This window comes from Psammomys obesus, unplaced genomic scaffold, assembly GCF_907164565.1.
Source record: "Psammomys obesus unplaced genomic scaffold, mPsaObe1.curated_primary_1811, whole genome shotgun sequence".
NCBI lineage: Eukaryota > Metazoa > Chordata > Mammalia > Rodentia > Muridae > Psammomys > Psammomys obesus.
Genome location: NW_026594263.1, coordinates 1,550,721 through 1,574,410, shown reverse-complemented (window position 1 = coordinate 1,574,410; position 23,690 = coordinate 1,550,721). Strand labels below are relative to the sequence as shown.

General features: G+C 40.8%; 1 protein-coding gene across 2 annotated transcripts in view; it reads left to right on the top strand.

Annotated features, from left to right (window-relative positions):
• Positions 1-23,690, top strand: part of Tsc22d3 (TSC22 domain family member 3) — a 65,112-nt gene that overhangs the window by 1,949 nt on the left and 39,473 nt on the right. The window lies entirely within an intron of this gene.

Genomic DNA, 23,690 nt, shown 5'->3' with positions numbered 1-23,690 from the left:
ATGCATTCAGATGCCATGTATCTGCGTGAGCAGGAACATGTGCCTGCATGTGCGTGTGTGCACACTGGGGTGGATTTTATTCTTGCTTAATGACACAGGTTATGTAAGAGCGACGTCCCTGCTGTTGGAGACCTGGGTAGTAATACAAGTTATGCTTCTATTTGTATGAGCCTGAGAAAGTTATCTGACCTCAGTGCTCTCTGTACAACACTTTCTATCTCTCAGTTTCTGGATTGTGGGCAGGTGGTGTGCCCAAAGTGATGAGAAATGCTGAGCACCCAATGCATTACTTACTTGGCAGTGAAATGCAAATAAGATGTCTTAGAAGCTATGAAATGCAGGAGGCTCTCTTATTAACCACCAAGAATGTGTTTACCACCTTTTTCCAAAGACAAATCCACTTTCTCCTAGCTTCAGCCCCAGTGATTTCTGGTGGGGACAAGCAAGGCTGCTGACTTAATGTTGTATGTCAAGTTGTGTTTCTGAGGTATTCGTAATGCCAGTGAAGCACGTTCTCCCTTATTTCACATTAGGCATCAAATTAGTTCACGGTCTAAAATAAAGCCAAGCTATAGACAGAACTGGTTTCAAGAGAATCTTCATTTCTGGTAAAATATTACTACAAGTATATTCAGCCCATAGACACTGAAATCCTATAGAGCACAATCCTTAACTAGCTAGTAACCTGCTTGCTGGCATAGCTCAGTTGGAGAGTGGCAAAGGTGAGGGAGTGGGGAGAAATCTGGAGAGAGCACTTGCATTTTCTTCAACTGGGAAAACAGGGTGTCCTCTAGGGCTTTGGTGAAGTAAGAGGGTGATTTCTGTTTCTAAGCCTTAGGAGGGTCTGACCTGGGTGAGTGAAATGGGAGGCTGTTTTGCAAAGAGTTCACAATTTGTCACACCTCTGGTGTGTCGTGATTGTTTGAGTTTCTTAAAAGACCTCCTTGGTCATCTACTTCAGTTTTCGTTACTTGGTTCTTGACAAAGCCCGGAAAAGCTAATGAAGAGGAATGTTAAAGGTGCTGTAGGAAGGAAAGGAGCAAAGTAGGGGGATACCTGTCAGTGCCTACTGGAACCAGAGCAACTCAGCCAACATCCTATGCTGCTATCTCAGAACAAGCTAGATGGCTACTAGGCTTCTTTGAAGTTCAGTAGTGAGTGACAGGATCCTTTGGTAACAATCTAATAATCATAGCATGATAAATCACTCTCTTTTCCTTAATTTGGAGATCCCAAATTCAGTCCAGGCTCTGCACAAAATGACATGTTCTTTGCAAACTAGAAGACTGTTGTTGCTGGCTATGCAGTTTTTCCAATGTATAGGTTGGACAGCCTGCTTTATGAACATTTCCTTTCTCACTTCGTTTGATTCCCTAGGTTTCTACCTCTATAATCCAGCTATAATTTTTACTCCCGTTCCAATTCACAATAAGACATGTCAGGTCTCTCTTTGAGTGTGTTTTCCATTATAATTTTTCAAGGCCATATCTACTGGAGAAGCCAATCTTCCAGCCCCTTATCTTGTAGCTTATTCTGCTATTTCAAGGCCTCCAACATTCTTGGGAAAAAGCCATGGTGCATTCTTGATTTATATCTGCTTTATCTCTTTTGATCTGTCCCTATCTCCCAGTTTAGGCCTTGATTTTCCAGGAACAAAGAGTGTAAGCAATCTGAGGATATGGCTGTGTTGGTTTTTTTTTTTTTTCTGTTTGTACTTATTTTATTTTATTTTGCAGCTAAAGAGATGAACAATGTATAAAATCACTCCAGTTAAAAGACAGCTACAAAAGGACTTATGTGTCACGGGCACATTAATCTTCAAAAGGTGGGAAGAATATTTATGCTGGTAAAAGTGGCAGGTAGAAATTTCATAGAGGTGCTGAAGGTAGTGAAGTTCTCAAATAACCAATTTATGTATTGTAGTTATGTAGAGATTTAATGTTAGTTTAAAAATGAATTTTGGAAGAGAAAGTGAAATTGGAAACATGAAATATATAATGAAGTAGGTTTGCCTTTTCCCTTTTGTTTCTCTAGTGCTGATCTGTCCTATGGACAGAAAGACAAACCCAAACAATGACAGAGGTTACTGTTCACGTATGTAAATTACTATAAACTAAAATACGAATGTCATTTTTAAAAGTCCTTAGGCTTTGGTAATAGGGATTACCAAACAGGAAAGAACACATGTGTAAAAGAAAAAGCTACAGGAATTCTGGTAAGGAGTTAAGTGGATATAGAAGGTGGTTTAGGGGATCAGAATTAAAAAAGGCTTCATGCAAAAGTTGTGGAGTGAGGATGGTCAAAATATTCACAAAGCTAGAATCCGTATGACCTGGGAATGAAGTTGTAGCTATGGCTTAATAACAAGTAGCTTTCAGGCTTGCTTTTTAAAGTAAAATTTATAAATATGAAAAGTGAAAAGCAACACCAATGCTAAAAAAAAAAAAAAAAAAAGCAGCAGCAGGTCCTCAAATGCTATTATTTCAAGGCTGTGTTTTAATTGTGTGGTTTCTCCTTGGCTTCTACTTATGCAGCCAGTACTCAGTAAAAGTGTTTTGTTTTGTTTTGCTTTGGTGATGATGGATAACTACTTAATTGTTGGTGTACTCTGAGGTAAAGATTTCACAACTTGAACTTTTTTGTTTGTTTTGTTTGAGACAGTGTTTCTTTGTGTAACCTTGGCTGTCCTAGACTCCCTGTGTAGACCAGGCTGGCCTGGAACACACAGAGATCTGCCTGCCTCTGTCTCCCTCCTGAGTGCACCACCGTGCCTGCTCAACTTGAACATTTTTTAAAATATTTTTTAATGTTTTTGAGAAGTGCGTACATACATACACGCACTCACACACACATGCACAGGCACACAGATATCCGTGAAAGGTAGAAGAAAATATCAGAACCCCTAGAGCTGGAGTTACATACAGGTGGTTGTGAGCTCCCTGATGCAGGTGTTGGGAACCAAATTCTGATCGATCCTCTGCAGGAGCACCAAGCATTCTTTATTATTATTTTTTTTAATTTATCTTATTATTTTAGCACCAAGCATTCTTAACCACTGAACCACCTCCCCAATCCCACAACTTTAATCATGTGCTAGAAAATCCTTATTAGTGTTTAAACGTGCATTTTTCTTTTTCAGTTTTAATCACATATGGTAACTAACTCCAAGTTCTGATGGAGTGTTTGTAAATATAGGAATCAGTGAGAATAAGTATGCTGTCTTTTGGTATGTAAATGGTACCTCTAGACTGTTTGGGAGAAGAAATGTATTTTAAGCACCATGCCTTCAATCTTGTGTAACGTAACTAATAACCATAAAGGATTAATAGGTAATAAGTACTGTTTATAATGTATACCAAGAATAGCATCTACATAGTCTCACTTAGTGTTTATACCAACTGACCAAAATCAGTATTATTAGCATCTGTTTTCATTTTTAAAAGAAGGTACTTGATGCATGGAAATTTTAAGTTACTTACCCTTTGTTTCACAATAAAGAGCAATGCCATACTCTAACTGAGATCATGGATTTTAGAGTCTATTGAAATGTCTCTGACTAAAGAATTGTTTCCAAACTAAAAATAAAACTAATAACAATAATTAATAAAAGAACTAACACTAAAGAGGTGCTTAGAACACTAAAATTTCATTTTTTAAGCAAAGGAAAATGTGATTCCAGAACCTTTACAAACGGTCAAAATGACCATCTATCCTAGTCTTGCATGGGACACAGGACTCTGATGATCAAACTGGAACAGTCTCAGGAAAACTGAGGTTCACACTATTATTAGACTTTCAGTGCATCATTTGACTATGTTTCTGAATACTAGAAAGTTTAGGAGGAAGATAGGATACAATGGGCAGTTAGCTGAATTTTCCAGTTTAAATGCCGTATTTAAAAATTTAAAAAAAAAAAAAAACTTAAGTCAAAATTTTGATCTTAATTGCCTAACTTTTAAGGTGTAGCAAACTGCCGTGGTGACTGGCAATATTCTGCTTTATCATTGTTATTTTTATAACCTCAAATTTATTTCTATGTTTTTTGTTTGCTTTTTTTTGTTTGTTTGTTTCTTGTTTTTTTGTTTTGTTTTGTTTTGTTTTGTTTTTGAGATAGTCTCACACTACAGCCCAAGGTGGCTTGGAACTCTTACTGATCTTGGCTGGCTTGGAACTCAGCAAAGCCTAGATTTGTCTTGAACTCAAGACAGTCCTTCTACCTCTGCCTCTCAAGTGCTGGGATTACAGGTATGAGCCACCACAGCTGGCTAAATCAGCCATATGCTGCCTTTTGGTGCCAGGGCATACCTGATCAGTGCCATCCAAATATTCTTAATCTTAATTCCCTTTAGCTTTAGTATTTGTAGGATTCTACCTGTAAGCTGACCTGCCACCAACAGGTTCTCACACACAAATTCCAGAAAATAATGTCAAATATTTCTGATAGGTTGATGTGTGGTTAATATTCTCTGTTGAGTTGTTATAGACTAGGTGGAGGAAGAGTTAGATTTAGAGATCAAGTTTTGTTCAAGAAAATTTTCATATGTAAGATTCAATTCTCTGTCCTTACACCATCTGAAACTCCTCTCCCTTAGCATCAGTAGTATGTAGGCCACACCGTGAGAAACCCTGAGCTAGAGACTGCAACGCTTTGTCAATTAATTTAACATTTGATTTTTAGGACCAAATTCTTTGCCATAGAGAGGTTTTGAGTTTCTTTGTGATTAAGCCTGTCATTCTTTGCCTTTGTGATTTTTGCTTTTGGTATAACACTTCAAAAGCCCTTCCTTAGCCCAAAGTAATTTAAAATATTTCCTGAGTGTCTAGTAGTCTGACAAAGAATAGGCACTCTTGGATTAAGGGACAGCCTCCATTAAAAATACAGATGCATTTGCAAACTCAACATTCAGGGTTTCAATACCTTGTGACAACCTTAACGTACAAGAAATGGTCATTTTGTGAAGGCACACAAGTAAATTGCATGTGCCAGCATGCTTGTACGTGGATTCCACTCCATACGCTAATGAGTAAACTCAATGCCCTACTACCACTCACTATTACTTGAGTATCTGTGTTACATATATTGTGTGCATATGCATGTATTTTATGTGTCTAGTGGTCCAATATTTGCAATGTAAAATTTACCATTTTAACCATTGCAATTACTAAGTGATAATATCCCCATTCTCTCCTCTCCCCAGTCCCTGGAACCTGGTACTTTCTGTACCAAAAATTGCCTATTTTTGCTATTTCATATAACTGGAATTGTGCAATACATGATCCTTTGTGTTTGGCTTCTGTCACTCACTTGATGTTTTCAAAATTTATCCATGTTGTAACATGTAACAGTACTTCACTTCTTTTTTTGACTGAATAATATTCTGTTTTATTGCTATAATGCATTTTGTTTATGCATCCATCTATCAGCAGACACATGGATTGTTTATAGTTTGTGTGGCCATTGTGAGGAATGCTGCTATTAACACTATACAAGTATGTGCTTCAGTAGCTGTTTGCAGTTATTTGGGGTATATACCTGGGAATAGCAATATTCACCAATTTTTCATTAAAAATGTTGACTGCCTATTCAGAGTTGTTACTTGTCATTTTACTCCTGTGTGGAATTGTTTCTCATCTCTGGGGACAGGGTGACAGCTCATAGGAAGTAAAAGTCAATGTGAATGTGACACGGAAAAGCCGAATTTACAGAGTAGAAGTGGAGAGACAGTGCTGGATTCCTGAAAGGCCAGATTGGGTGGGCTGCTACAACGTGAGGCACTGAGCAATAAGAAAGCACAAGATGCCTACCTATCTTCAGCTTTTACAGAGGATCAGAATGAGGTATTAATTTTATCTTCTTATCAGTTTAGCCCAGAGAGGACTTCTGTGAGACCATACCTTAGAAAATAACTCCTTCCAGGGTGACCTTATTTTTCCTCCTTGTCTGAAGAGGTAGTTAGCACCTTTGGTTATATTTTTACTTCCAGATAAACTGGCAAGCTCTCAATTCCAAGTAGTGTTGGCTTCTTTCCAGACTCACTCCTGAAGACGTCTAGATAAATGGAGATGGATATGTCTGTCCAAGGTTTCCTGGGTCTCTGGGACCCCTGAATGATAGAGCATAACAAGATACTAGCCCCAACTGTGAAGTGCTTGTGAGAGGGATGGGATTATCTGTATGTGTAGGGGTAGTCAGTTTGCTGTGTTTGCTCATCCTGTTTCTTCTCCTACCTGAACTTTCTCCTCTTATGTAAGGCATCCCTCAAGATAACTGCAAAGCTGTAATCTGCCACGGCTGGCTGAGTTTACATAACAAATTGGTTGGTGTCGTGCAATAATCTTTTTGAGCCCTTGAGAAACCAGTGTGCTGAAAGAGGCCAAGCTTGGGCTCATTTGAGGGGCACTTTGTGTGCTCAGTGTACTCAGGGGAGAGTATTCCATGACAACAAGGGTCAGAAAGGAAATTTCCTTTTTAGATGAAGAGAGTAATGATGACTCAGGACATACTGTACTGTCCCAATGCCTGCAATAATGGGGCAAGGGTTAAGGCTTCATTTTCTACCAGAGCTTTGGAATTCCTCCATGGAATCGCATAGGTTAGTGGGAGCCCAATGAAAGACTGAAGGCTAGATCCTGACTTTAGCAAGCTCCATCCAGTGAGAGGTCAGCCTGGGGAAAAGAATGGCTTCTGGAACTTTCGGCCTTCCATGCTGAAATCCAGCTTAATTGAAGAGTTGGAATAAGGATAAACGAGGAGCAGAAAGCAAGCTTTTTTCCAAAAAAAAAAAAAAAAAAAAGGAAGGAGGCAATTTTATCAGCAGGCCAGGTGAGTTCACTTGTACCTTCCGGTGAGGAATCTTCCCCAAAGTACCTATACTGAACTTTTGGAAATGCTGTAAGAGGTGACCCAAGCAACACAACACACTAAATGAGAAGCTTCTCAGCATACAAACACCAGTCCAAGAGAATAAGGGCTGGAATCCGTTTGGTCATTGACGACCAAAGCTTGTTATTGCCTTCCTTTCTTGGGAGTAACATTTCTTATATAGTTCAAGCCTGAAATCAGTCCTCTACCTATGAAAGTATCATAGTGACCTCCCTCAAAGGAAGAATTTATTCACAAAATAGCCTTCTGTATTCAATCTACTTTCTTTATCTTCTCATCAGAGGATATGGAGAGAGCATCTGCTTACAATGTAGAAGTCTGGTGGAGATTCCCACTTCTCTGAGCTGTGTAGGTCAGAAATTGGCTCCAACTGTAGCTGAGGAAAAGGGAGTGAGAAATGAGAGGAGGAAATGTGGATCCAGTGACTGCGTTGTAGCTTAGCCCCTTAGCACCTCTCCTACACTGCTGTTTAGCCTCACTTTCCAAACTAGGCTGGGCCCATGCCAGCCTCAGGGCCCTGACTCATATCTCATGCAGTGCCTTATGTAACAGTGCCAGGTTACTGAGACATCAAGCTTCTGCTTGCTCAGTGGTGGGCTTCCCCCAGGGCCAGGCATTCAGAAGCCTGCTTCAGGTTGAAATGGAGCTCATACTTTCCAAGGAAAAGCTTGCTATTCCTTATGTGAAGCAAACATTTGGCTCATAGGTAAATGCCAGACTTCAAGGTGTGAGTCACGTTAGTCCCACACTTAGAAACAAATGTAAACAGACTGGCAAACTGGAATGGATTTGGTTTGACTGAACTCATTTTAGAGGAGTGCTGCTACATTTTCCTAATAGTGCTCTACTGAAGGGATGTTGTGAAGGAGCTTCAGAACATGTCTCAGAAAGCCCCTCTTCCTTCTTATCTGATTGTCAGGTCAGAAACTTTTCTGGATACTCCAGTCTGATAAACATTAGGCAGAAAGGTAGACCCGAAGCTAGAGGAACCATTTAAAGAAAAGCCCTTCACATGACAATTCCCTGGCCATTTCTCATAAAGTCTCATAGTTCCCAGGCTTCCCTGAATTCACAATGATTTTTAGGTTTGTTGGTCTGTTTGCTTGTTTTGTTTCGTTTGGGGGTTTTCTTTTAGCCTATTCAGAAAATTACACTAACCAACTTGGCACAACTGAGACTTAGTAAAGTTAGGTTTGCTAGATTCTGACATTCTTCTCTAATAAACAAGTCTGTATAAACACACATATCCCCATCAATGTACTATTCCGTTGGCTCAATATTTGTGACTAAGTCAGTAACTCCTCCTCTTCTCCTCCCTTTTGTTTGCCCCAGCCTGTTCCACTATGTTGCCACCAGGTAAGTAGCTCACAGTCTGAGGTTAGCTGAGGAGACTGTTCTCTAGTCCAAGAAAGAGAGAGAGAGAGAGGGAGAGGGAGAGAGAGAGAGAGAGAGAGAGAGAGAGAGAGAGAGAGAAGCAGGGAAACGAGTTTATTTTTTTAAAGTAGCTTGGAAATTACTAGCAGGCATAGTCTTATGTCCAGAGATTATACTCATAAGTTCTTGGATAAGCCCAAGACCATTATCTCTGGACTCAAGAGAGCTGGGCACTCCAAGTTCTGAAGAAACATCATGGCCAGAATCAAGGGAAACTGTAAACCCTTACCATGATTTTAAACTTGACTTATCATTCCTCCCACTCCTCTCAGCCTTTTTGGTTCTTAGTTGTAAGGGGGAAAGGAAAGGAATGAGAAAGAAAGGGGAAAGCATAAGAACAGTTTTTTGTTTTTGTTTTTTTTTTTGTTTTTTGTTTTTTTTTCTGTTCACAAGGTTTATTTCTTTTTTTTTAATTTTGTTTTTTTCTTATCAGTTACATTTTATTAACTCTGTATCCCAGCCGTGTCCCGATCCCTCATTCCCTCCCAGTCCCTCCCTCCCTCCCTCATCTCCACCGTGACCCTTGCCAAGTCCACTGATGGGGGGGAGACCTCCTCCACATTCATCTGATCCTGTTTCATCAGGTATCTTCAGGACTGGCTGCAAAGCTCTCCTCTGTGGCCTAACAGGACTGCTCCTCCCCTGGGGGGTGGGGAGGCCAAAGAGCCAGTCATTGAGTTCCTGTTATAAATAGTCCTGTTCCCCTCACTATGGGAAACCAATTGGTTACTGAGCTACCACAGGCTACATCTTAGCAGAGGTTCTAGGTTACATTCATACATGGTCCTTGGTTGAATGTCAGTCTCAGAAAAGACCCTGTGCCCAGATATATTTGGTCCTTGTGGAGCTCCTATCCTTTCCCCATCAGACTAACTCCCCTTCTTTTTTATGATTCCCTGTACTCTGCCAAAGGTTTGGTCATGAGTCTTTGCTTTGAAAACACTGCTAGTTAGAGTCTTTCAAATGCGCTCAGTAGACTCCTGTCATATGTTCAATGCACATCCCATCTGTCTTTCTAAACGAGGATTGATCATCTTACCCCATGTCCGCTCTCTTGATTATCTTTTTTAGGAGTATAGATTTCATTATGTTTATCATATCTTATAGGTCTATATAAGTGAGTATATACCGTGTTTGTCTTTTCCTTCTGGGATATTTCACTCAGAATGATCTTTTCTAGATCCCACCATTTGCCTGCAAATTTCATGATTTCCTCCTTTTTGATTGCTGAGTAGTATTCCATTGTGTAAAAATACCACAATTTATGTACCCATTCCTCCATTGATGGACATCTGGGTTGTTTCCAGGTTCTGGCTATTACAAATAAAGCTGCTATAAACATGGTTGAGCAAATATACCTTTTGTGTACTTGAGCAAACGTTGGGTATATACCTAGCAGTGATATAGCTGGGTTTTGAGGAAGCACTATTCCTAATTGTCTTAGAAAGCGCCAGATAGATTTCCAGAGTGGTTGTACCACTTTACATTTCCAGCAGCAGTGGAGGAGGGTTCCCCTTTCTCCACAACCTCTCCAGCATGTGATGTCCCTTGAGTTTTTCATCTTGGCCATTCTGATGGGTGTAAGGTGAAATCTCAGGGTCGTTTTGATTTGCATTTCCCTGATGGCTAATGAGGATGAGCATTTCTTTAAGTGTTTCTCTGCCATTCGCTATTCCTCTGTCAAGAATTCTCTTGTTTAGCTCTGTTCCCCATTTTTTAATTGGATTACTTGGTTTGCTGCTTTTCAGCTTCTTTAGTTCTTTGTATATACTCGATATTAGTCCTCTGTCAGATAAAGGGTTAGTGAAGATTCTTTCCCAATCTGTAGGCAGGCGTTTTGTTTTGATGACAGTGTCCTTTGCTTTACAGAAGCTTTTAAGTTTCATGAGGTCCCATTTATTGATTGTTGCTCTTAGGGCCTGTGATGTTGGTGTTCTGTTCAGGAAGTTGTCTCTTGTGCCAATGAGTTCTAGGCTGTTCCCCACTTTTTCTTCTAACAGATTTAGAGTATCTGGTTTTATGCTGAGGTCTTTGATCCACTTGGACTTTAGTTTTGTGCAGGGTGATAAATATAGATCTATTTTCATTTTTCTGCATGTGGACATCCAGTTGGACCAGCACCATTTGTTGAAGATGCTGTCTTTTTTCCATTGAATGGTTTTGGCTTCTTTGTCAAAAATCGAGTATTCATAGATGTGTGGGTTTATTTCTGGGTCTTCTATGCGGTTCCTTTGATCCTCCTTTCTGTTTTTATGCCAATACCATGCAGTTTTTATTACTATTGCTCTGTAGTACAACTTGAGATCGGGGATGGAGATACCTCCAGATGATCTGTTGTTGTACAGGGTTGTTTTGGAGATTCTGGGTTTTTTGTTTCTCCATATGAAGCTGAGAATGCATAAGAACAGTTTTAAGACCACACATTCAGCCTCGTATTGAGCGACCAAACACTTTCATTAATCAATCCATCATTTATTGACCAGAGTCCTGCTACTTATTGAGCTCTGACTGTGGCTTTTGTGAATAACTACCTTCCCTGCAAGGCATGGTAAACGACACAGGGATGTCAGAGGCCAAGGTCAGGGTCTTAGGAGTTGAAGTTGTGGCTGTGGGGAGTAGAGAAACTACCACCATGGACTCAGTGGAGGAAGTACTGTAGGATACAGACCTGTAAAAGCTGAGTTGAGGCTGTGCTCCTTGGATTGTGCCAAAGCAAACTAAGAACGGATAGTCTCTTTATGGCGGCAGCTTCCAGCAGAGCCTTAACGAATGGGTTGGCTTTGGTAGGTGTTTAGTGGCTGGCTGGCTGGATGCAAGACTTTCTAGTTGGGAGAGGAGAGGAGAAGCTTGCCAGCCCTGCAGGGATGCTGGTAGGAAGGGGCTGGCCTGGGGTTGGAACACTTTTTATTCTTCCTGGGCTGGAACCCAGAGTTACTAAGCCTCAGGAGCAAGAGAGAAAGGCTTACGTTGGCACTGTCCCTCACTGTTCCTTTATGACTCAGAACAAGCTAGAGACCCTGATATCCTCTTGATAGTAATGTGGACTATTCCTGCATAGACGAAGGGATCTAGAGAATGGGAGCAGGATGATACTTCTGTCTTAAGATCACTAGAACCAAGAAGGTTGAGTTTAGGCACACATTAGCGGGTAAACCCCAGAAAGAGAGCCTGAGATGTGACTTCATATCTGAATCTCAGCTTCCATCTCTACAATGACCCTTTGGAAGTAAATGATAGAAGCAGAAACAGTAATAATAAGGTGCTTCTCTCTCTCTCTCTCTCTCTCTCTCTCTCTCTGTGTGTGTGTGTGTGTGTGTGTGTGTGTGTGTGTGTGCGCGCGCGCGCCCAAGTCTTTGTGGGAAAAAGAGGCTGATGACCCTGTAGAGTGTCATTTTAAGCTTGTTTACATCTGAGCAAACTCTTTTTCAAATGCCCTCTAAATGAAGGCCTTTGGATAGGATTAAGGAAAGTGGAAGGAAGGGAGAGGGACTTAGAGTAGCAACAGAACCAGCCTCAGTTCAGCTGAGCAAGGAAGGTATTTTTTAAGGTTAGTTTTCCATCTTTAGTTTCTAGTGCTCTCTACCCCAGTCAATGTCCTGGACACCTGTTCCCACAATCCTTTCTTAAAAGTGCTCTGAAGAATCCACATTTAAGTTAATGAAATAATTCGTTCAACAAGAAATGCTCATTGCACATCTTTCATGTTCTAGGCTCAGTGTTAAACACTGAGGAACAGTGAGAAATACACAAAAGGCATGCATGATCTTATCTGAGGGAGTTAGGCAAAAACCAGATGGTGATGGTAATGAATATATAAATTTCAAAATACCAAGAGGGAATAATATAACAAAGAGACTTCCTAAGGTAGTGGTAACAGTGCTAAAGAAATGAATGTCTAGTATTGAAATTCTAATTATCACACACAGGCCAAAGGGAGACATGTGCAGACAAAAGGTGTGAAAAGATAGTTTTCACACCCCTAGAAATACGTCTAGACCATGAGTGGCCAGCAGGTCCAAAGCAGAAGGAATAACAACATTCTGACAAGTGGAAGAGATAAGTTTGAAGTCCATGAGGCAACTAGCATTTCATGACATCCTTTGCTAAAAATAGGCCGTGACTATATGGAAATGTGTAAAGGCTAGCCCTGGGAACGAGTGATAAAGTGGGTATAGTCTGTGGGGGGAAAAATTTGCTTTTGTAAATTATTTATTGAACAGCAACAACAGCAAAAAACAAACAACCAAGGGGGGTTCTCTTTTTTTAACTCCTTTGAGAGCCTTCTTCTTAGCTATGAATAATTCTTATTGTGCAGGGCCAACTGGGTACAGCACTTAAGGTTTCACTCCTTTCTAGGGCCCAAGGTAATGTCAGTTATTTTCCCAGGCTGAAATAAGTAACCTGGATATAAAAGAGAAGAGGACTACACTACTGAGGAGGACACAGAAATTGATCAAAGGACCCCAAGTAGCTTTCTTTTTAGAGAAGTGACCTCATTTCAGTGGAAAGAAAGGTGACTGACAATGTTTAACTGGATCCAAGGGAAATCTGATTGTGAAGGATCAGGATTGGGATATAGGGTTTGCACAGCCAACAAGAGGTAAACCTGGAACTGGAGGTACCTGTTTGGCAAAGCTACAGAACTAAGATCATTGATATAAGGGAAGCTTAAATGCAGGAAAGTGTAGGTTAATTAAAGATAGAAGTTGGTTTTCAAATATAAGAAAAGTCACAGCTCAGATATGTTGACTAACTGTTTCCCAACGACAGTAAGGACAGACTAAGACGAAATAGGCTTACATTATAGCATGAACAGCTGTGATTAGATAGAAAGGAGAACTTCATGACTATAAGCATCCAGAGAAGCTAGACATAGGTGCTGAGAACAGAAAAATGGAAGGCAATTTTATAATAAAAATACCAATGTAGGGTTGGAGTGATGGTTTGGCTATTAAAAACTTTTACTACTCTTGCAGAGAACCCAATTCTGTTCTCAACACCTAATGTTGGTCAGGGGGATTTGACACTTCTGGAGTCCACAGGCCCCTGCACTCACACACATACACATAATTAAAAATAGTAAAAATAAAGATTTGAAGACTTATCAATTATGTGTCCATTAGAGGAAAGCTAGCATATGTTCTTGTGCGACTGAGTAGTGTCTCTTAGCTAAATTGGTATCAGTAGGAAACTCCCATTCTCTACCCTTAACAAATTGGGAGTTCATTCTATTCTGGAGAGAGTGGAATAAGATTACCTATCCTAAGTGCTTGTGGGAAGGACCTCTTCCTCATGCACACAACAAAGATTAGATATAGGGGATGGAGCAAATCATGCCACATTTCCCGCCACCAAAAAACTTAAAATGTAGTGGTCTAGACAGATATCGAATAATAATTACACAAATGAAATATTGTTGTGCTTGATCACAGAAAGCCATCAGGAAGCTGGAGAACACAGCCTAAGAGATGTTTACCTGGGACTAGAGAATCTGCAAAAGAAAATACCTTCTTAAGACCTTAGTAATTGCCAGCGACCCACTGTGAGTGTGTCTTACCCAAAATCAGTATATCAAGATTTAAAAAAAAAATGAGCCTAGTCACAGTGGATTTAAAATCTCCTCCAATTCACTACAACCTTGTCAAATAAGAACAACCCACCCCAAGAAAATTTTTTTCACTGCCGAGAGCACATATCCTTGATTCAGGCAGGGTGATTTTCTATGTGTCACAATGGCCTGTCCAATGTAAGTCTGTGTCTTGAAGACTTTGAAGAGTTCATTACCTGACAGATGAACAGGATAAAGGCCAATGAAGTGAATAAAGAATTAACATAATGAAAGTTATACTTAAAGGCTGGTCATGGGTGGCACATGCACTTCGGAGGTAGAGGCCTGAAGATCAGGAGTTCAAGTTCATGCTCATTTATTTATGTAGTATATCTGGGGAGAGCTTGAATTATTACATGAGACACTGTCTCAAAACAAGAAATAAAAAGAAAGAAATGAAGGAAGAAAGAAACTGCAGAAATAGCCCCCAGAAATAGCCGTGGCTTCAAAAATGTTATGTCCTCACTTTACTTTGTAAATGTGAGGTTTGCTAAGATTACCTTGTTTTGGCTTCAGGGTAGGTCCAGTGCTAAAAGATAAGTAGCTTGGTCCTGGGAATCTAAGGTCTAGAGAGGTAGTACCCCATTTTGCTGTTCTCTTAATCTCTTTCTCAGAAAACTAATTGGTTCTTGCCCTTCTGAGAAATAATTGACTATTGAGCCTTCAAAAGTAGTCTACCGAGTCCCTCAGAAGTCACAAGTATTGTGTTTTTATGAGACATAGGGGCTTCCCATACTATGGATAATCACCTAACATACTTGATCTTGTCAGTTTTTCTAGGAGACCTTGGTGTCATCGTGTAGAAATTGGTGGCAATATGATTAGGAAAATTAAGGGACAGGACACTCCTAGAAAGCACCAATCTCTCAGTATCCTTTTAGTATCATTAGGAACATTCTTTTTTTAATTTTTATTTTATTTTTACTAATTACAGATTATTCACTTTGTGTCCCAGCTGTAGCCCCCTTCCCCATTCCCTCCCAATTCCAACCTCTCTCCCCCTTCTTCACGCATGCCCCTCCCCAAGTCCACTGATAGGGGAGGTCTTCCTCCCCTTCCATCTGACCCTAGTCTATCAGGTCTCATCAGGACTGGCTTCGTTGTCTTCCTCTGTGGAATGGTAAGGCTGCTCCCCCTCAGGTAGAGGTGATCAAAGAGCAGGCCAATCAGTTCATGTCAGAGACAGTCCCTCTTCCCATTACTACGGAACGCACTTGGACACTGAGCTGCCATGGGCTACTTCTGTGCAGGAGTTCTAAGTTATCTCTATGCATGCTCCTTGGTTGGAGTATCAGTCTCAGGGAAGACCCCTGTGCCCAGATTTTTTGTTGTTGTTGTTGTTCTGTTGCTCTCCTTGTGGAGCTCCTGTCCCTTCCAGGTCTTTCTATCTCCCCCTTTCTTTCATAAGATTCCCTGAACTCTGCCCAAAGTTTGGCCATAAGTCATCAGCATATCTTTTGATACCCAGCTGGGTAGAGTCTATCAGAGGCCCTCTGTGGTAGACTCCTGTCCTGTTCCCTGTTTTCTCCCTCTTCCAATGTCTGTCCCATTTGCCTTTCTGAATGAAGATTGGGCATCTCACCCAGGGTCCTCCTTCTTGATTAGCTTTCTTAGGTGTACAGATTTTAGTATGATTGCCCTATATTATATGTCTAATACCACTTATAAGTGAGTGTATTCCATGTGTGTCTTTTTGCTTCTGGAATACCTCACTCAGGATGATCTTTTCTAGATCCCACCATTTGCCTGCAAATTTCATGATTTCCTTGTTTTTAATTGCTGAGTAGTATTCCATTGTGTAAATGTACCACAATTTCTGTATCCATTCCTCCATTGAGGGATGTCTTGGTTGTTTCCAGCTTCTGGGTATTACAAATAAAGCTGCTATGAGCATGGTTGAGCAAATGTCCTTGATGCTCAAGTATACAACAAGGACATTTGCTCAACCATTAGGCACATTCTTTGTGATACAAGGACAAACGTTTATCTGGCTATCCTTGCCTCTTTCTCCCTAAATCCTGGCTCATCTCCATCTGCTATCAGTCACAAACCTTCTCCTGCCCAGAACTATAACTGAAATCCAGTCTGGTAAGCTTTCTGTCTAGCTTGCTCTCTCTGCCTTCATTGACCTTCAGGTATAAAGGACTATGAAAGAATACTTCTGGTTTCCCTCCTGCTGGTGGTGGTGTGGGGTTGAGGGTAGATGAGCCATAGTTTTGACATTTTTATCAAAAAAAATTTATCAGAAGATAAACATTAGCACAGCTGTGCCTTTCTGCCATACTAGCTAATTTGTGCAAGGAGTACAGAGCACTGTGGAGCTGGGGATAGCATCTTTGAGAGCTGAACTTCCTTCCCAAGATTGGCTGATATTGTCTTCTATATCTTTGATAAAATATAACTCTAGAGACTTTCTCAATCATCTGTTATGACTCCTCCCACTACAGAGGAAAAAACTGAAGCCCTAAGTGGTGTGGGTTCCCACCTCAAACTGAACAACCAATTAGTGAGCAATCAGATGAAGAAATCATGTCTCCTAATTCTCTGATTCAGTGATCTTACAACTTTTCATCTCTGGGTGGCTGTGCACATACCATCCCAGTAGGTACACAATATCTCCATGCCAGGAGAGCAGCTTCAGGACCATCAAATGCCAAAAACGTGTTTTTAGAATTTGATTGTATTTAATAGAATTGACCAGTGGTTTGGGTGTTAGGGAGCCCCAGCCCTAGAATTCTACTTCTGTTCAAGCTGGGGCTGCATGCCACAGCCACAGTCATTCAAAGGGGACAGAAAAGCTTGCTGTTCAGGTTGGAAAAGAAATCAGTTGCTGAAACATTGGTGTTTTTGAAAGTTCCAACCACAGGAGCTGGCTGGAAGAACCTCTGTCTGGGTTCCCCTGGAGGATCGGACCCTCCCCTTTAGTCTGGGAGTGAGTTTAGGAAGCTGGCCCAACCTCCTCAGAAGATTAAGTAGGGCAGCACTTGCCTTAGGAGCTCAAGTCTTCCCTCAGAGCCCAAGAGCCCCCAAAGCCACCCAGGACTCAGGGCAGGGAGCATCTTTCTGCTTCCATAGCAGAGCCAGCCTAGGCTGGCCCTGAGCCTCCTTGAGCACTTTTTCTTAGGAGTCTGTTAAAAAGTTTCCAATTGCTCTTGCTCCAGCCAGAAAGCTACAGGAGAGAGGAGAGAGAACAAGAGGAGAGAGAGAGAGAGAGAGAGAGAGAGAGAGAGAGAGAGAGAGAAAGAGAGAGAGAGAGAGAGAGAGAGGAAAAACAACTGTAGCCAGACAACCAAAGTTTCCCCGTGCAACTGGGAAATGAAGGTGGAAAGTCTGGAGGAACACCAGCTCATGGAGGATGGGGAGGACTTAGAGCCTGGAAAGGAGACACAGTTCCTGGAAGAGTTACAGCTCGAGGTGGTAGAGAGTGGGTCAGATTTGGATCCAGAAGATCTGGGTTTGAGTCCAGACTTTGCCACCAATCTGATGCTTGAGCTTGAGTAAGTAACTCCCTGCCCTTGTATGGGTTGCTTTCCCTCATTGTACAATGTGGGAGGGAGAGATATGATGGTCTCTAGGGTCTCTACCAATTCAGATATTTGGGAAGAATATGTTTGTAAATTTTCTATGTGCAGGGTTGGGTTGCAGAGAAAGTTGAGTCAGTTCTTGCAGAATGATGTTTAAAGGTCAAAAGGAATTCACATGAGTAAGACAAAGAAAACAGGTGATGAGTGTAGAAGTTATGACCCCCAGAATACAGGCTTAACAGGATAGTAGTTTTAATTTTCTTTAATGCAGAGATTAGCCTTGAAGCAAACTTATAAGTAAAAGGAAATGGGATGTTTGGGGTCCGGTTGATGTATAATTGCCAATAAGTCCCTCAACCAAATGTCTCCCATTGGCACCATCCATCCTAAAATGCAGCTACTGAACTTAGGTTGTGTTTCTTGTGTTTTCATATGTAGCTTTGGAGGAATTCTCAATTGAACAGGAGGAAGGTAATATCAGATATTTGTTCACATCTAAAACTCCTGACAAACCACAATCCCTACCAGACTTACTGCTGCATGACTGAAAGCTGACTCTTTAGAGGATCTGAAGATCTCTCTATACATGATTCCCCCAACCCTCCATAATTTGTAGATAAGCTGCCAAAACCTTATCTGCTTTATGTGTGCTAATGTTCGGGACATAGTCCTGTGTTCAGATTCCTTCAGTACTGGTCATCCTTCCCTGGTTTATTGCTAAGTGTGTATAGGCCATAGGAGAAGACATTTCACTAGCGACCAAAGAGTTAGTTCATCATCATGACAGGCATGATATTTTGAAGTTTCTAATATAGTAAGTTATTTACATTGTTTTCTGTTGTCCTTATGCCCACCAAATCTCCACTGCTGGACAAACTTCATGGAGACAAGTGAGTAGAACTTGCTGAGATACTTGCCCACATCCCTAGAATCATTCATCACACATCACACATTCTTTTGCCTCATCCTTACCTTTACACTTGCCCATAATTCTGCCTGTCTTAGCTGAATTAATTTCTTCAATAATTTCCTGGCTGATTTCTGGCCACTAGATTAATCTGAATAGATTTCTAAGATTGTAAAGGATCTTATTTCCACAGAACTACTTTTTAAAAAAATACCTGCAAGATGTAAAATCATTTCTGTCGAATAGGGACTATACAAAGAAAAGGGAAGAGAAGGGGAGGAGGTTTTTACTAAGGGGAAGAGCAATGAATTTGAGGGCTAGAAGGGGAAAAGGAACTTGAGAACAAATAGAGAGAGGTAGATTGTGCTACCAGTTTCCCTAAATGGGAAATTATACTCTAAATAAAGTTACAAATAAGAATCTACACATATCCTTACTTCTTGTAGTGCTTTGATTCTCACTGGTTTTCTTGCCAAAGGAATTTCATGCTCCCTATATGGTGAAGGTACCACATGGTTGGAGCATTTAGGGAGCTCTGGGAGGCAGGGGAACCAGGTGGCCAGAACTCCCAGCCTCCCATAGAACAGGTCTTCTCCAAGGACCTTGCATCCAGAGACCTTGAAAGTTTTAGGTCAGATTAGAGGGTAGGGGAACAACCACAAAGAGGCTTGTAAACCACCGTAGGACCCATACTTTCCAACCAAAAAATAATCTTTTACAAATAATTCATCTGTAAGAGGTGGAGACACTGCCTAGACTTCAGTAACTAGCACTAGCACCAGCCAGGTTCTCTTGTTGATCAGACCCACTTGTTAGACGGCCTTATGTTTCACCCAAATCAAATTAGCATACATCCTTCTTGCAGACAGAACAGTATGGCCTTCTAATATTGTTCCTTCTGCGGACCTTCTTTGTTTCTTTATCACCCTGGGGGAAGGCTATGGGCCAGAAGTGTTCTTGGCTACGGTGTTCCCAATTAGAGGCATGTTGTGCTTCATTGGGTCTCTGTAAGCACCACACATGGCACATGGGTGGGCAGATTGGCCACTGATGTGGGTTTGAGACACTCCAGCCCATACAGCCCCTGGGGCCAAAGTGGAGGAAGTCCACTCCACAGAGTGTACTGGTTAAGTGAAGTCTAGTGTGGCTTTGTGGGCAGAGGAAATAGCTCAAGGGAAGGAACGCTTGACCAAGAATAAGGGCCCTGTGTTCGGTTGCAAACTCCAGCTTTGGCTGGGGCTGTCACCTGAAAGGAGAAAAATAATAACTGGCTCTGAGGAGGGAGGGAGAGAGCCAGGCTCACGGTGGTATCCTTGCCATTTGAGGCAGTCTAAAGCCTCATGGGCTTTACATTTGGAGAAAGAAATAAAGCAGTACTTGTTGGCTATGGGAACCATCTGTGTGTATGATACAGAAAGCACTCTTTCTCCAAGTGTGGTAAACATACCTGGTGGTGTGCAAGATGATTTTAGGTGGTATTAAGACTAACTGTTTTTCTATTTTTATAGCTATTTATTGATTTAACATGTATTATGGGTAAATGTGGCTAGCCCATATACTCTTGATTCCAGAAACAGTATTTCTATGGATGAGACAATTTTAGAAAGTTAATGTGCTTTAAGCTAATTTTTAGGAAATTGAGAAACCCTGACTTAAAAAACCAATAATAATAATAATAATAATAGTAATTTTTGAGAAAATTTCTTGACAGTAGACAAATAAGTCAAGGATATTGTACTACTGCAATATATGTTTTTAACAGATGTGATTAAAAAAAAAAAACAGGGGAAAACAGGAGCCATACAGTAATGCTAATGCCTGAGGTCTTTTTCATGTGCACCTGGCTCAAAATCACCCTCTGACAATCTTATTCCAAGCATAAACTCAACCTGCTATTTTTACATCTTTGGTGTCCTGCTCTGCCCCATGACACTCAGCACTCTAGATTAGCAGCAGGCCTTTCACTCATAGTGAGCCCTGTCTTGACCACACGTTGGTAAACAAATATTGGAGGGCTCTTAGGACTGTCCCTATCTGCCTCCATTGATTTCCTCTCAGCATTATCCATTGGCTCATTCAACTATTAAGATACGTATCTCTAGGAAGCAAGATGACAGATTAGTCTTTCTGTAAATGTGCAAAACTACAAGAGGGCAGGAAGTATCACTGAGGCATTTTTTTACATGGATTTGTACTGATTTTTGGACAGATTAGAACAAGATTTTGTGGGAAATGTGTATAAAATCAAACTGAATGAGACACTTCTCACTTCTGCTTAGATTCTGTAATAGGCTTTGTGTTGACCTGAGACAGAGAACATGATGCTTCCTGATGTTTAATCTTGCTTTCTCCCAGAGTCCTGCCTGGCAGATTGAAGCAAAGAAGTTTGTGGGCTTGGTATATATTTCATTGTGGCTAGACTGTATTCAGGGAAATTGTGTGTCTTTTCTCTGTATCTGGTCTCCTGAACTAGCTCAAGTAGAATTTAACTGATCTTCAAATACCTCCAAGCAAGGAAATACTACAATTTTCTTTGGTCATATATTCTAGTGGTTAACTACCCCTGCTCTGAAATTATTACTCTTAGTTCTAGAGTTTTTCAGTCCTCTTATATACCACCTGATGTTTAAATCATACTTATGTTCTTTGTTAGCTTTATTTCATAAATTTGTGAAATACACTTTCTATATTTTAAATTAATTACTTGAGAATTTCATGCAGTGCATTTTGATCATATTCACCCCAACTCCTCTTCTTAACTCCTCCTATCTTCTTACCTTCCCCCTGCCACATTTGTGTCCTTTAGAAAAAGAAAAGAAAAAAAAACACCCTATTCACTCCAATTTGTGCTTCTACTTATATTCTACTAGAGTAAGGCCATCTACTGAGGTGTTGTCAACCTACCAGGAGCCATAAATTTAAAGAAGACTTACTCTCTGTAATCCCAGAAGACATCAGCTGTCAATAGCTACTCAGTTAAGGGTAGAACGACAGAACTCCTCCTCCCACTCTATGCTAAAATGTTGACTGGCTTGCTCTTATACCAGTCTTGTACAGGTGACCACGGCTGCTGTGAGTTAATGAGTGCAGTGCTCCTGTCATGTTCAGATGACACTGTTTGAATCTAGTCATCCCTAACCTAAGCCCAAGCACATCATTGAATCTTATTTTCTGCGCTTTGAGCAGTTATGACTTTCTGTGTTTGTCACCACCCATTACACAAACACTGTTGAAGTCTGAGAGCTGCACTAATCTATAGGTAGAGAAAGATGAATTTAGATGGCAGTTTGATATGTTCATTTATCCAAATAATAGTAATGGGTTCACCCTTGGAGCTCATGAACTCCCAAGAATGGGTTCTTGGACAGATTTATAGCATGGAATCTACTTTTTAATAAAAACTTTGAACCAGCTTTTTTTCTCCACCATTTAAGTAATTCCAAATTCTCCAATAGAGAGTTTATTCTACCTTTTTAAAAGATATTATAGCATGATCACCATTACTTTTAGGTAGTTAACCCAATCCTACTTTTGACTAATAACATACACTTATACAATGCCAGATTTGTAAAGGACCAAAAGTAACTGGACTGTGGCCCAGTCATCTGCTAAGCCCTTCAGATAGCTTTCCTTCTGGAAACTGGAGCTGTGTAGGATTTTATTAGTACCTAAATGACCATGGATAAAGAAGGAAAATGACCTCAAAGATTCTACATACTTTCATATTCAGATTATCCAGGATCATGCCCTTTCCTGTAATAACAGTAAATCATGTAGTAGCAATTTATTGTAGTCTCTACCTTTAGCTACACATCCATGTGGTGCAATTTTGTATATGATTAAAGCCACATCTAAAACTATCTGTTTTTTTTTTTTCATTTTGTGAATTATCCATAGCAATCACAAAACCTCAAGTTGCCCACTCCCATACTGTCAAGCTAGATTCTAAGAACCTAGGGGTGCTTAGACACCCCAAGTAGAGTATAAATTAAGAAAGATTTTGAAAAAAATAAATTACATACTCACACTTGAATTCCATAAAGTTGCACTATGGGTTGCATACTTTGTAGAAGTTGTACCTTTCTACTTATTTGAGCTGATGTGAAAATGAGTTTGCATCCTTGGAGTGCATAAAAATGAGAAGAAACTGGATGTAGGGAGGAACCTAACTGACACCAAGTATTTGCCACAAAATAGATAGGCCACCAAGAAACACTTGAGAATTGGTTTTCTGGCATACAGAAAAAAAAATTTCTGTTTGTCTTTGGAATTTGTTTTGTGGCTGTTTACACAGAAAGATCTAAGGGACCTACCTGATGGGACTTAGTTTGCTTTAGGGAGATAGAACCAAGCAGTTCTTAGGAAATCGATAACTATCCTGATCATAACCCAGTGGCTGTATCCCTATTCCTAGCCTGATCATTTGACCTGCATGAGTCTGCAGAAGGTGGTGTAATCCATCTGAGTAAAATCATGTCGGAGACAGGAAGGGGCATGGCAGCCTCTTTGGCCAAGGAGTTATATATCTGTCATGGGAGGGAAGTGCGAGCTGAGAAATGACTCCCCAAAGGGCAGGAGTTGGTGGGGGCAGCACTGCTACCTTTAGCAGTCAGTGGTGCATTCATTGGGAATCAGTGGTACTTTAGAATGCAAGCATACTGACCCTTTCTTCCTTCCTTGACTCCATTCTCCCTGCTCTCTTCCCTCTGGCTCAGCACACACTGAAGAAAGCAACTGAGCTGGTTAAGCGTACCCTGCCACTGGACATGCAGTGGGTGAAGGGATGATAGCAAGGCCTTGTACTGCTTTTGTGTGTCAATTAGAGACTGTGGGGACAGACACATGATGTTTGGATTTGCCACAGCAGGCTTGCAGCTGGTGCCATGTCACCATGGCTGGCACTAATGGCAGCTAATGGGGTCTTGACAGTCCCCACAGCCTAAAGAAACCAGCTAGTCACTCAGTTGGACTCTATCTAGTCTTAATTCTTGCTGTCTTTGTGAATTGTTTTCTGTATTTTCACTAGCCATGCATATCACTGCTGTGGGCTTTCTGCTGAGCTTAAGACTAAATCTTTCCTTTACATATTTTCCCCTGCTGTGAGCCTGCCAGACTGGCTCTCTTGGCAACCTCATTAGGCATTAGTAGTATACATGAGAATCTAAACTGGGCAGGAGGACTCATCTTTAGAATTCTTTTCCCCCAGGATGGCTTGTAGCATCCTCAATGCAAAGGGGTCCCAGCTGAAAAGTGGTATCCAGCTGTCTTGGGAAACATCTACTGTGCTCTAGAGAAATTCCAGGCCTCTTGTTTCCTAATGATTATTGTCTTCTC